The sequence below is a fragment of the Notolepis coatsorum genome, assembly GCF_963971535.1.
Source record: "Notolepis coatsorum genome assembly, chromosome: 5".
Taxonomy (NCBI): domain Eukaryota; kingdom Metazoa; phylum Chordata; class Actinopteri; order Aulopiformes; family Paralepididae; genus Notolepis; species Notolepis coatsorum.
Genome location: NC_140169.1, coordinates 77399704 through 77413022, shown reverse-complemented (window position 1 = coordinate 77413022; position 13319 = coordinate 77399704). Strand labels below are relative to the sequence as shown.

Genomic DNA, 13319 nt, shown 5'->3' with positions numbered 1-13319 from the left:
TCATACCTGTCTTGTGTTGTGCTATTGGGGTCGGTTTCAAACCATAACAGACACATATTTTAGAAAAAACAAACAAACAAATTATCACAAATGCAACAACTTTTGAGTTGAAATCCTGACCCAGCTCTCAAAACGTGTTTCCACTGTTCTTCTTATTCTCTACTGCAGTGAGCATGAGAACTGGGTAATGGAATGCATTCATATCAGCGCTTTACAATTTATGCCTCACGTTCACCCATTCAGTCACACATTCACACACAGCGAGGTGCCAACCTGCTCATCGGGAGCAGTTAGGGGTTAAGTGTCTTGCTCAAGGACACTTGGACACGCTGCCCGGGAGGAGCCAGGATTCTGACCGGGAACCTTCTGACTACTAGACAACCGGTCGACCTCCTGAGCCACTGTCACCCCGATGCCATTGCAAACCTGGTTAGTCTATCGTTGCACTCTGCTGTCTTTCAGCGAGAGAGACTCCGGGGAAACTCTAGTCAGAGTCGACTAGGAGAGGAGAGGGTGAGCGAAGGCACGGACATGTCCTCCAACGTCATGCCGTTTCAGCCACACTGTCGCAGGAGAATTGTGAGGTTTGGTCCGCTCCCCACCCACTCGCTCCGTTCCTTTAAGGTATTTTGTTAATTAATTGCATTCCCCGCCACACGCTTCTTTCCTGTAAGATGCCGTGTTGATTGGTGCTCTTCCCACCACACGCTTCTGGAGCAATGATCAATTTCATCCCGCAGCTGTCACAGCTTGTCATCAGCGCCCTGTGGCTTTATATACCCTGATTCCCCTAGTATCGATGTTGGATCGTTTTGAATATTCCCTGCATCTGCCTGTCTTTCCCGTCGCTGTTCCCTGTCTGTTGCTCCCCAGGACTTTCGTGAAGTATCCCTGTGGAGAACCTGATTCCCCGTACGAAGCTGCGCCTCGTTTATCTGCCCGCTTTACGCGTTGCGCTCTGGTGAGTTTTTGGAAACAGTTCTTTTTGGATCACCCGTTTTTTGTGTTTGTGAAACACCGAAGAGATCCCGTTTTTGTTATACTGTTCTCACCTAATTTTTGTTGTTGGATTTACACTTTGGATTACCGTATTGTTTTTTCTCTGGACTCTGCTAACTGTGTGTATCACACCGAAGATCAAGTCACTTGGATATTTTTTTTTTGTATTTTATTTTTTTATTATTTTTTAAACAAACACATAAACAAACATGACAACACACAATAGGATATACAAATACACATATGCTCCAGCTCGTACCCCCCTCTCCCGGACCCCCCATTCAAAACTACAAAAACCCTGTTTGTTGAAAACGTCTCCTAATGTGTGTATGCCTTGCTTTTCCCATCTAGGGAATCTTATAGGTTGTTTTCCAATCAAGAGTGCATTGTTATTGAATAAGGGAGTATGATTATGCCATTTATGTGGGATAGAGTCTTTTTTTTGTGTTTCACGCCATATCCGGATTGCATGAGTGATTATGGGGCCAAATTTCCGTTCGCATTGCTTAATTGATAATTTGGTGTACACTATGTCCTTCAGCCTATGTGGAGCTACTATATTTTCTTCTAAATTTCTCCAGGATACTGATGCTTGGGGATCAAACCATGTTGTCAGTGGTCTTAAAGTGTATGCCTTAAAATAGTGGTGGAAATCTGGAAATGCCATACCACCGTCTGCTTTGTTTCTCTGTGCGGTGGATCTTTTTATGCGTGGTGGTTTGTTATTCCAAATAAATTTGTATGTGGAGGAGTGTAATTCTTTCCAGTAACCCTTTGGAGGGGGTAACGGTAGCATTGAGCTGAATACGTTGATTCTAGGTAGGACGTCCATCTTAATTATTGATATCCGTGCTTGTACTGAGTTTTTAAGTTTTGACCACCTGACAAGGTCGTATTTGATTTTGTTTTGGATTTTTATGTAATTGTGCTTCACCGTTTGGCTTATGGTAGGGAATATTTCAACTCCCAAACATCTAAAGTGTTTTACCATCGGTATCTCTTCTGGGAGGGTTATATTTCTTTTTGCAGGGGCGTTAAGTGGGAGGAAGGCCGACTTCGGCCAATTTATCCTAAATCCCGATAAATCTCCAAAGTCCTCAATCAACTTGAGAAGATGAGGCAATGCGGTGTTGGGGTTTTGCATGAACAGTATTACGTCGTCCGCATATAAACTAATTTTGTGTTGTGTGCCCTTGATTACGATTGGTTCTATGGATTGGGATTGTCTTATATATTGTGCTAAAGGCTCTAATGATAGATCGAATAGTCCGGGACTAAGGGGGCAACCCTGTCTGGAAGACCGTGATACTGGAAAGATTTCGGAGGTGATTGTACCTGTTGTAATCATGGCCGATGGGTCTTTGTATAATACTTTAATCATATCAATGAATCCTTTTCCTAACCCCATCCTTTCTAGCACTGCCCATAGATATGACCATTCCAACCTGTCAAAAGCTTTCATTGCATCCAGGGACAGCATCGCCTTAGGTGTGTTGTCTTCCTTGTTAGCATCTAGTACGTGTAGTAATCGTCTTATGTTATCAGTGATCAGGCGGCCTCTTATGAAGCCTGTTTGGTCCGGATGAATTAAAGACGTCATATGCTTTTGTAGTCTGATGGCTAATACCTTAGAGTACAGTTTGATATCGGTTCCGAGGAGGCTTAAAGGTCTGTAACTACCGCACTCGGTGGGGTCTTTGTCTTTTTTGAGGAGGACTGTTATGAGTGCAATATTGTCATTCTTATGGAAGTTCCCCTCCTTGACTGAGTATAAAATCATATTTAGTAATAAGGGTCCAATTATGTCCCAACAAGAGAGGTACATTTCTGGTGGGATACCGTCTCTTCCAGGGGCCCTTCCACTTTGCATTTCAGATATGGCCTCCCTAAGTTCATCTAGTGTGATCGGTGTTTCTAACTGTTTAGCGTCATCCTCTGAAAGTTTAGGGAGGTTAATTTGATTAAGATATGTGTCCATTTTGTTTTGATCGAAGGTCGTTTATGATTTATACAAGTTGGAGTAGAATTCTTTGAATGTCGTGTTTATTTCTTTGGGTTCTGTAACAAGTCCTTGTTGTGCTCTAATGGTAGTTATATCTGCAAATTTTGCGTTGACTCTTAGTCGCATAGCTAATAGGTGACTTGGTTTAGAACCTTGAGAGTATTGCTGTTGTCTTGTGCTACGTATTTGCAATTCAGATTGTTGTCTGTATATGGCGTTAATCTCTTTTTTTAGTATATTGACTTGATTTTCCAGTTGAACCGAGTTGTTGTATTGCAAAGAATTAAATAACGTTGAGTAAAGTGTTTCCAGTTCAGCCAGTTTTGAGCATCGATTCTTGCGTATTTGGGAGGAAAAGCTATCAGTGAAATCCTTGATCATTCCCTTTGTCGACATCCATAATATTCTGGGGTCCTGCACCGAATTCACATTTATCCGTAGGAATACCGTAAGAGCTTCTTTGATTTGTGTAATGAATTCCTTGTTATTAAGCAGCATCGTGTTAAATCGCCATCTTGGGGCTCGGGATGATAGTATACCAAATGTTCCTTTTAAGAGTAAATAACAGTGATCAGACAATGCATTGGGTATCATTTCCACATCGTAGTTATCAAATAGTCTCAGGGTTGTGAAAACGTAATCTATTCTGGATAATGTATTATGTCTCGCAGATCGACAAGAGTACTTCCGGGTCATGGGGTTGAGTGAACGCCATAAGTCATTTACACCTGTAATCTTCGACCAATCCTTTAATGCATTAGATGCATTTTTTTGTTCATTGGAAAAGGAGGGGTTTGATTTGTCCATCCTTGGGTTCCAAATGGCATTAAAATCCGCACCGATTATAAATGAGTATTCGGGAAGGTCTAACATTGCTCTGGTAAGTGTAGTGAAGAAACTAACTTCGTATAAATTTGGGGCGTATACCGCTACCAACGCTATTTTTCTGTTCTTATGTAAAATCTTAGCTATAGTTATCCGACCATCTGCATCAGACCATACTCCCTTCAATTCAACTTGGATATTTATTTGGATCAGTCACCTCTCTGTTTCTGTTGTGCGCTGGGCTAACTGGGATTTCTCTCTCTCCCTCCGTTTCCACCTGGAGTGTATGCTTGGGAGGATCTGCAGAGCGGCTCAGACGTCACAAGCTAATTCCTCACCACCACCTACTGGGAGAATCTGCAGAGCCGCAACATTCTTCACATGCCAGATTCCCCGTTTGTTCTGTTGCTCAACCTAATTCTATCTTGTGACTCTGAGAATAAATACGCCCTTGCTTTGGCTAACTCTGAAACAACTCTCTCTGTGCCGTTGCGCTTGGGGTCGGTTACAAACCATAACAAGAATTCTGTTGCCGAAATATCAAATGCGTCCGGAGAACGTCATTGTTGTTTACACACATTAAAAGTGTCTATTGGTTGTTAATTTCACTGGGTACTGGGTAGTGAACATGTTACAGACTAGAGGGTTAGGGTTCGATTCCCACCCACACTGATAATATATACAGTCACAGTACTGCAAATGATTTGGGATAAAAGCATCCACAGAATGGCATAATGTACTAGTTTGTATGTGTCCAACCATCTGTATACATCTGTGTGTGTGTGTGTGTGTGTGTGTGTGTGTGTGTGTGTGTGTGTGTGTGTGTGTGTGTGTGTGTGTGTGTGTGTGTGTGTGTGTGTGTGTGTGTGTGTGTGTGTGTGTCGACCTGTCTGTCTATCGGTCTATGGCGAGCAACGGGAGAACGAGGCAGGGAAGCTGTGGCATTAACTTCAGCATATCATCTTCAGGCCAGGGTGAAGTGAAGAGATAATTGCAGAAGTAAATATCAACAATGAAAAGGGAGAAGTGTAAATAATATGTGTGGCTGGCTGGCTGGGGACACAGACACACAGCCTGGCTGGCCCGGGGGGGGGGGGGGGGGGGGGGGGGGGACAGCCACTGACCCTATTAATGGTGGAGGAGATAGAGAGTCTATTGTGGTGAGAGTGACGATTGGCCCCAAAAGAACGGATTTGCACCGACAGGGGGGTATATATCTATATTATATAGAAATTATGTAATTATTATGTAATATCTTAGCCACATCGCCCCAGCCTTACTTGGACCTCTAAGAATCTCAACAGCGGAGACTTAAATGCTAGATGCTAGCATTTTTAAGGGCTTTAGAGGAAATGTCAAAATATCGTGAAGTATACATCGTGTATCGTGACATAGCCAAAAAATATCGTGATATCAGTTAGAGGCCATATCGCCCAGCCATACTGTATCGTACCCATTCTGAAATCTGTTCATAAAGTTTTCAATCAATCAATCAATCACTCACTACCACACTACAGACGGTTAACCATCTGTAGTGTGGCAGTGAAAGGGTTAAGGTACATTTTAGCTACTGGAAGGTGTGTATGTGCGTGTATGCAGTGAAGGCATCCAGGCACGTATGAAGGCCTGTCCTCGACTAAAATATTTTTTTGTCAGCTAATAGTCATAGGATTTGTCGACTATTCGATTAGTTGATTTAAATTACAAATCTGTAAAATTGTGTTTCCCACGTTGTGCACGGACTGTACAAGGATATAGTGGACGCACGTAAGGCACGATTCGTCCTCTCGGCACGCCCCTCATAAAGCTATTTGAGAATGTACAGTATCTAAAGATGATTCGAGTGTGAATTAATAGTTAAAGACAGTAGAGGTTGAGACAAGTACTTCCTTTTGATATATCACATTCACACTACCAAGTGATTTGGATTGACTTTACAAACTGCAAATACATGGATGCTGTCCAAAACATTTCAAAATTAACTCATTATGGTTCGTCAGTGCAAGGGGTCAATTGACTAAGAGGTGACAGCCCTACACCGACGGTATGAGTATTAACCCTTTCACTGCCACACTACCGAAGGGTTAACCCATTTCACTGCGACAATACAGACGGTTAACCCGTTCACTGCCACACGACAAAGGGTTAACCCATTTCACTAAACCGTCTGTAGTGTCAGTGTGGTGAAATGGTTCATGTCTGTGTCTTGTTTGTGGGAGGGAGGAAGGAGGATGGGAACTGTTCACTGTAACACAAGCCACCTAGAAGAATGGAGGGCAGGGCCAGAGAGCCATCGTCTCAGACAGAACGACGTGACATGGCTCCTCTCCTCTGCCACACTGACTGTGGGGAGAAGAGCCTCCAGATACATTTGACAGTTGGACAAAAGGATGGCACACACACACATGCACAGACGCACGTACACACATGCACAGACGCACACACACACATACACAAACGCACATGCACAGACGCACACACACATGCACACACATGCACAGACGCACGTACACACATGCACAGACGCACACACACACATACACAAACGCACATGCACAGACGCACACATGCACATACGCACATGCACACAGACGCACACACACACAAGCCCTCTTGTAGTCATCATACCGGTCGGTCGGTCGGTATGGCCAGGCCCCCCCTCTCTCTCTCTCTCTCTCTCCCTCCCTCTCTCTCCTCTCTATCTCCCTCTCTCTCCTCTCTATCCCTCCCTCCCTCTCTCTCCTCTCTTTTCCTCCCTCTCTCTCTCCTCTCTCTCTCCCTCTCTCTCCTCTTTCTCCCTCCCTCTCTCTCCCTCTCTCTGTCCCTCTCTCTCCTGTCCCCTCTCCTCCCAATACCCCACCATCTCTATTTCTACCAGGTCACTTCATTCTATCCATCCTTGGTTCAATCTCTCCCTCACTTTTATTCTGGTATAGCCTATATAACCCTTTCACTACCGCACTACAGAAGGTCTTCACTATCACACTACAGACGGTGTGTGGTAGTGAACGGGTTAACCCTTTGTCGTGTGTCAGTGAACGGGTTAACCTTCTGTATTGTCGCAGTGAAAGGGTTAACCATTTGGTAGTGCGGTAGTGAAAGGGTTAAGGCATGAAGCACAACGTTGCCTAAAGATTTTGCTCAGATGAGGGAACAAATTAAAAGCAAAATGATTACATCAATATAATTATAATTCATATCAAACGTTCCCCTGCAAATGAATGCAATTTGGGCCATCTCTCGCAAGGCTTTGTTTGTGTTACATTTTCAGGCAATAGCTAATGTGGTTAGTTGCACCAGCAGAGGTGGGATAATTCACAATGAGAGAATGGAAAGCTGCACATTTCATCCGCTATATCCCTTAAAGTGGTACTTCACCAAAAAACAAGGCTTGTTTATTTTTTACACATAGTCTCACACACATCCAAAAACGAAACAGTTTTGCACACATTCCTTTCGTTTGACAATTATTGAGAGTAAATGAGTTTGAGACCTGCAGGGATGTCATCGGGGACATTGAATCCTTGTGTTGTGTTAATTACAGCTCAATGAAATGATGTAGATGAAAAACTAGCAACACCTTTGTCTTACAAGGACTGCTACCTTATCATTTCATTGAACTGTAATTAACACAACACAAGGATCCAATGTCCCTGATGACATCACTGGTGGCCATATTCAAACTCATTGAAGTGGTTTTTGAATATATGTGAGATTATGTGCAAAATAAATCTGCATTATTTTGGTGAAGTGCCCATTTGATAAAAACAACAAAGATGTACAAAGTTAGCATACTTTTCATGATCTCGAATGTAGAACTATAGCCTACCAGTGATTTTGTAGGCATTCTGAATACACAGTACTGTATAGTTATACTGTACGTATTTTATATTGGAATTAAAACGTCTTGAAGAACCAAGATGTACAGTAGTACATGTGTTCATCAATCGGTTCTGTGTGTGTCGACTCGAGTGGGGCGTGCGTGCGCGCTTGCATCGCGGAGCTCTGGCTTTTTTTTTTTTTTTTTTTAACTAACTGGCAACCCTTTTAATTTTTCATAGCGTTTAGCTCCCCATCGCCTGAAACCGAAGACAATAATGCGTCTCTCAGGCGAATTGATTTATGCCCAAGCCCCCCTCCTCTCTGTCTCTCTCTCTCTCTCACCTCTGTGGAGGACAGAATCCGGCTTTACCAGGTCACTTCATTCTATCCGATTGTGGTTCACCCCCCCCTATCTCTCTCCCCCCCCCCCCCCTCTCTCTCGTCTCTCTCTCTCTCCCCCCCCATCTCTCTCTCTCTCTCCCCCCCTCTCTCTCTCCCCTCTCCCCCCCCCCCTCTCTCTCTCTCTCCTTCTCTCCCCCCCCCCCCTCTCTTTCTCTCTCTCTCTAGCCATGACCGTCAAATCGTGGAGTGGTTACCCGACACTGCTAGTATCGATATGCCCGACCATTTCCGTCTCAATCCCAGAAGAGAGAATAATATTTCTCCCTCCAACTTCTGACAGCGACATGCAGAGACACATAGGGACACGGTGGGGGGGGGGGGGTTGGGGGGGGGGGTTATAAAGTGGACTACATTATACGCTGTGGTAATTTCACGACATAAAAGCCGAATAGAGGAGATTGTTGAACAAACCACACGATGCCCATGATGATCAAGATGAGTTTCACTCACACTTTGAATTGATTGATTGATTGATTGATTGATTGATTGATTGATTGATTGATTGATTGATTGAACACTTTATTAACAGATTGCAGAATGGGTACAGTACAGTACGGCTCAATACATACAATTGCAGACCAGAGAAAGACTTTCGTCTTGTTTACATCAGGGTCCCCCATTTTCAATTCATCATATTGCAGAGCTGGCTGCATGGAGAGATTTTGAAATGAAAAAATAATTGCCGCTTTCTTTTTTTAAATTTGAGTCACAATTAATAACTGATAACTTTAGGGGGGAATTGTGTGTGTGTGTGTGTGTGTGTGTGTGTGTGTGTGTGTGTGTGTGTGTGTGTGTGTGTGGTTTTATTTTAAGTGACAATCTTTTTGTTTACCAGTCACAGAACTAAACGTTTTGGCATGTGAACAGTGCGCCATCGTAACGCGCGGGGCATGTCCCAAAATACCATTCCACCGTCCCCGTGTGTCACCACGCTTCAGTTCCATTGTCATAAAGACGTTTCAGGCCGTTTACAGCTTTGCACTATTTTCAGCGACGACTCAAATTGAGCAACAAGCAACTTTCATTTGTCCAAAATGCTGTGCGTAAAACGCGATGCGTAATTGTCGTGTTTGCGTAATTATGGGGGGGGGGGGGGGGGCGGTAATAATAACACACGCTGATCGGACACCTTAATTAAAATGATGCAACTTGATTAAGATTAACAAGAATTACTGACGTGAATATGATTTTTTTTTTTTTTTTTTATCTAAGTCTAAAGGATATATATTATATGATAAATTGATAATTGTTTATCAACAAGAATTTCAAATACCCAGTGTCCATGTCTTATAACCTTACATTTGTAAGCAGATGAGTGATTAAGTTTATATCAGCTTGAAAACGACTTTATAGTAAATATAATTCGGTCTACCCAATTAAAGCTGCATTAAATCAGGATGTGTGTGTGTGTGTGTGTGTGTGTATTATATCTATTTATGTATCTATGTATTTATTTATCTCCACATAAATAGTATATATATGCAATGCTGCTTGATAGACATTGTCAATAAAATCAGTATAATATGACCATACACTAAATTAAGACACGATGAACGTTTTTAGGCCTATAATATTTTAATGACAATAATGCAAAACCTCAGCTATTTCCAATACGTTGGCCTATAGGCATATTTCCAAAGGGCCGTGCTGGAATTGTCAAATAAAACAAATAAAAAGGCAACCCCAATGCCGAGAACACTAATCCACCACCTATAGACACGCGGGGTCTATGGACATGAGAATAGCAGGACGTCAAAATCAACAAAAAGCCATGCGTTGACCATTAATGCGTGTTGGGTAAGTAAGCGTCCTTAATGTGAAATCTAACCTGTATGGATGTCGGTGAAGGAGGCCTATCACATGTATGTAGTTAGGGGGGCAGACCAACAGCCAGGGGGGCCACACTGGGCCCTTAGAGCCCGGCAGCCCGTGGCGTGGTGCGGGTATAAGATTCCCATTTCCTACATATCAAATATAAACACAAAGTCTCCACGTGGGATCAGAGGGCCGCCAGAGAGACCCCGCACAGAGGTGCAGCACCCATCACACTGATGGATGGTGCGTGCAGGCAGTGCGTCGAGGGCCACACACACACACACACACACACACACACACACACACACACACACACACACACACACACAGGGGCCTACATATTTTAACGTGTACATCAGATATAGACTTACATTTTCACTATTATGTTCTAGATTTATTATAAACTTGGAAGTGGAGAGGAAAGAAAAGTATGCATAATTATTATATTGTATAGTAAGTTGTCATAAACGAATCATCGACATTTTAAATTGTAATGGCATGGACATTTAAGACATATACATGCAGGAAATAGCTGTAAATGTAAAACCAGAGGCAAACCTTGGAATGCATGTATGTTGTCTAGTCTAATGCATTTAGTTTATGCAATAATAATATGACCAAATGTCACATTGCATGACATATACAAGTTGCACTGCGTGTTTACACTGATGATCTATATGTAGCTGCTGATGACGAGTCTCCAAACTGAAGAAAAAACTAAACTAAACAAAAACACCATCCTATCCAAACGGCTTCCAGAACTCCATGCATAGCCTTAATCATTTGCCAAAATAACACCGACTCTCGGCGAATGCAATTAGTCTCGGCGAATGCAAATAGAAGGTAAACAACATACCCAGGTAAAATAATGTTCGCACCTTCAGAAACTCTCGTTGCTTAATGTCCTTCTTGTTTGAAAGCGGAGGACACGGCTCTCTCTGCTGCCTGCGCGCTGTCAGTCACTGACTAGTTGGAGGCAGATATTTCATGCCACTGCCAGCCCGAGAGTCCAAAACAAACGCGAAAAGTTATCTGAACAAAAAGCATACAACAACAATAATAATAACAAACCCCACTCTCGGTTAACCGACCGCTCGCCCGTCGGGAAAACAACGGCTAGAGTTGTACATTGTTTGTAGCGTTGAGACCCGACTACATGATCGAAGACGGCTCTCCGGCAACAGCGGTGTTGATCGTTGCGCAAAGCGCATGCGTCCAGCTGCCGTGCGCACACCATTTGGCACACGTCCAAAGAAGTAATGGGGTACAGAGGGGGGGGGGGGGGGGGGGGATATACCAAAATGACATTCTTATTAATAGTTTGGCCTAAATGATGTGCACACAGTTTTATTTATCCCACCGCCACGGCGATGAACAACATGAACTTATACACTGACTAATTTGTATTTACAGGATTGACTCTTTAGAGATTTGTAGAATTGTACAATCACAGCACACAACCACTATTATACAGGCCTATTTGTAACTTACACAAAGAAGCAACTCATTTATTTATTTATTTATAAAGTTAGGTGTTACCTCGTTTTTTTTTAATTCACATAATAAAGACAACAAGAGTTCAGGATTTCAAGAGATTTGGGGCAAGGTGTTATACAAGTTGTCTGCTTCTCTGCATGAAATACACATAACACTGGCCTGTGTTCCCAGTTTCATGTTCATTCACATAACATAACATAACATAGTGTACCCCCCTGGTACGCCCCGGCCCTGGCAGAACACCTGGCGGGGATTAGTCTGTCTGTCTGTCTGTCTGTCTGTCTGTCTGTCTGTCTGTCTGTCTGTCTGTCTGTCTGTCTGTCTGTCTGTCTGTCTGTCTGTCTGTCTGTCTGTCTGTCTGTCTGTCTGTCTGTCTGTCTGTCTGTCTGTCTGTCTGTCTGTCTGTCCGTCCGTCCGTCCGTCCGTCCGTCCGTCCGTCCGTCCGTCCGTCCGTCCGTCTGTCTGTCTGTCTGTCTGTCTGTCTGTCTGTCTGTCTCTGAGTGTGTGTGTGTGTGTGTGTGTGTGTGTGTGTGTGTGTGTGTGTGTGTGTGTGTGTGTGTGCAGCATATCTCACCAACTAAAAGGCTGAGGTGGATGAAATGTTGCACATCCCAGGGACTGGACTAAGAATCAAGAATCAAGAGGTTTATTTGTCACATACATACCAGGGCATACAGGGAAATGCGGGTGGTCATGCCCGCATCGATTGTGCAATAATACAATAATAAAATAGACATGGGAAAAAAAACAGGTAAGACATAAGATGTGCGTGATAAAAATAGACAAGAACCACATCTGTTATTTCCTTGAAGTGACTTTTATATTCCTCATTCCTTTCAAGTGACTTTTCCATTTTGTTTAAAGTGACATTTTGTTTAAAGTGATTAAAGCGGTTGCAGCATGTGTGTTGTGTGTGTATGTGTGTGCTCATGTGTACTTGTGAGTGGAGAGTTCAGTGTTCAGTGTTCTGATGGCCTGGGGGAAGAAGCTGAGCCGGAGTCTCTCTGTTCTCGTAGCGTGTGTACGTAGGCGTTTGCCTGACTACAGCAGCTTGAACGAAAGGTTATGACTATAACCTAGCTATATGAGTACTGGCTGAGCGTCTCGCTCTTCGCCATACCGAGATATACCCCTATCTCCAGTACCTACTGTACTTCATTAACGAAAACAATGCACCCAGGCACTTGACCAGGCCCCGCCCCAGTGTCCCCCTATAAGACACCGGACATGGTCATACTCGCCCTTCCTCGTGAAAAGTCTCCATCATAGAAAACCCAACCAAGGGACCACAGGGCGCGCTAGGTTATAGTCATAACCTTTCGTTATATAGCGTACTGGCCTCGCGTCTCGCTCTTCGCCATACCGAGATATGGGGCAGAGTAGACGCGTGGCCCACAAATGTACCCCCTGAGGACCCGCAAGCCCTACTACGAGGGGGGAGGGGAGTCCCATCCACCCGCCCTTCCTAGTGAAGAGGGGGCGGCAGTCAACTCCACCAAAGTGCGAAAAAAGAGGGAACTAGAGACCCCTAAAAAACGCACAGCACAGGCGGGACCACGTGTGACACATCACCCCGTGGCACACACCCCTGCTAACCCAACGAAGGGCGGAACACAAGGGAGGTCCCAGACCTCAGAACCGCCTGGGAGACAGAACCCCCAGTCATGTTGTGACGTACCTGGGTACGTGGGTTGGTCATTACCATTATTACTGTATGTATGACACCTTCTGAACATCAGGTTAGTATATTTAATGTGTTGTGTTTTGTATGTGATGTGTGTGTGTGAACATGAGAGCTAATGCTGTCTCTTTTCTCTCCCTGTCAGGTGCAGCCCGTCCCTACACTGAAGAGTGCTGATTGCCTAATGAATGACAGCTGATGGCAATCACCTCGAGAGGGATGGGTAGCCAAATACCTGACAGCACACACACGTCTGGGCGCCTCATTCTGTCAATT

The 13319-nt window shown here is 43.9% G+C and overlaps 1 protein-coding gene across 1 annotated transcript in view; it reads right to left on the bottom strand.

Annotated features, from left to right (window-relative positions):
• The window catches only part of eya4 (EYA transcriptional coactivator and phosphatase 4), a 270391-nt gene extending 259599 nt beyond the window's left edge, over positions 1–10792 (bottom strand). Inside the window, exon 1 of the mRNA XM_084314148.1 lies at positions 10722–10792. The gene's annotated coding sequence lies outside the window, so the exon portion shown is untranslated. The remainder of the gene's footprint in view (positions 1–10721) is intronic.
• Between the last annotated feature and the right edge of the window lie 2527 nt (positions 10793–13319).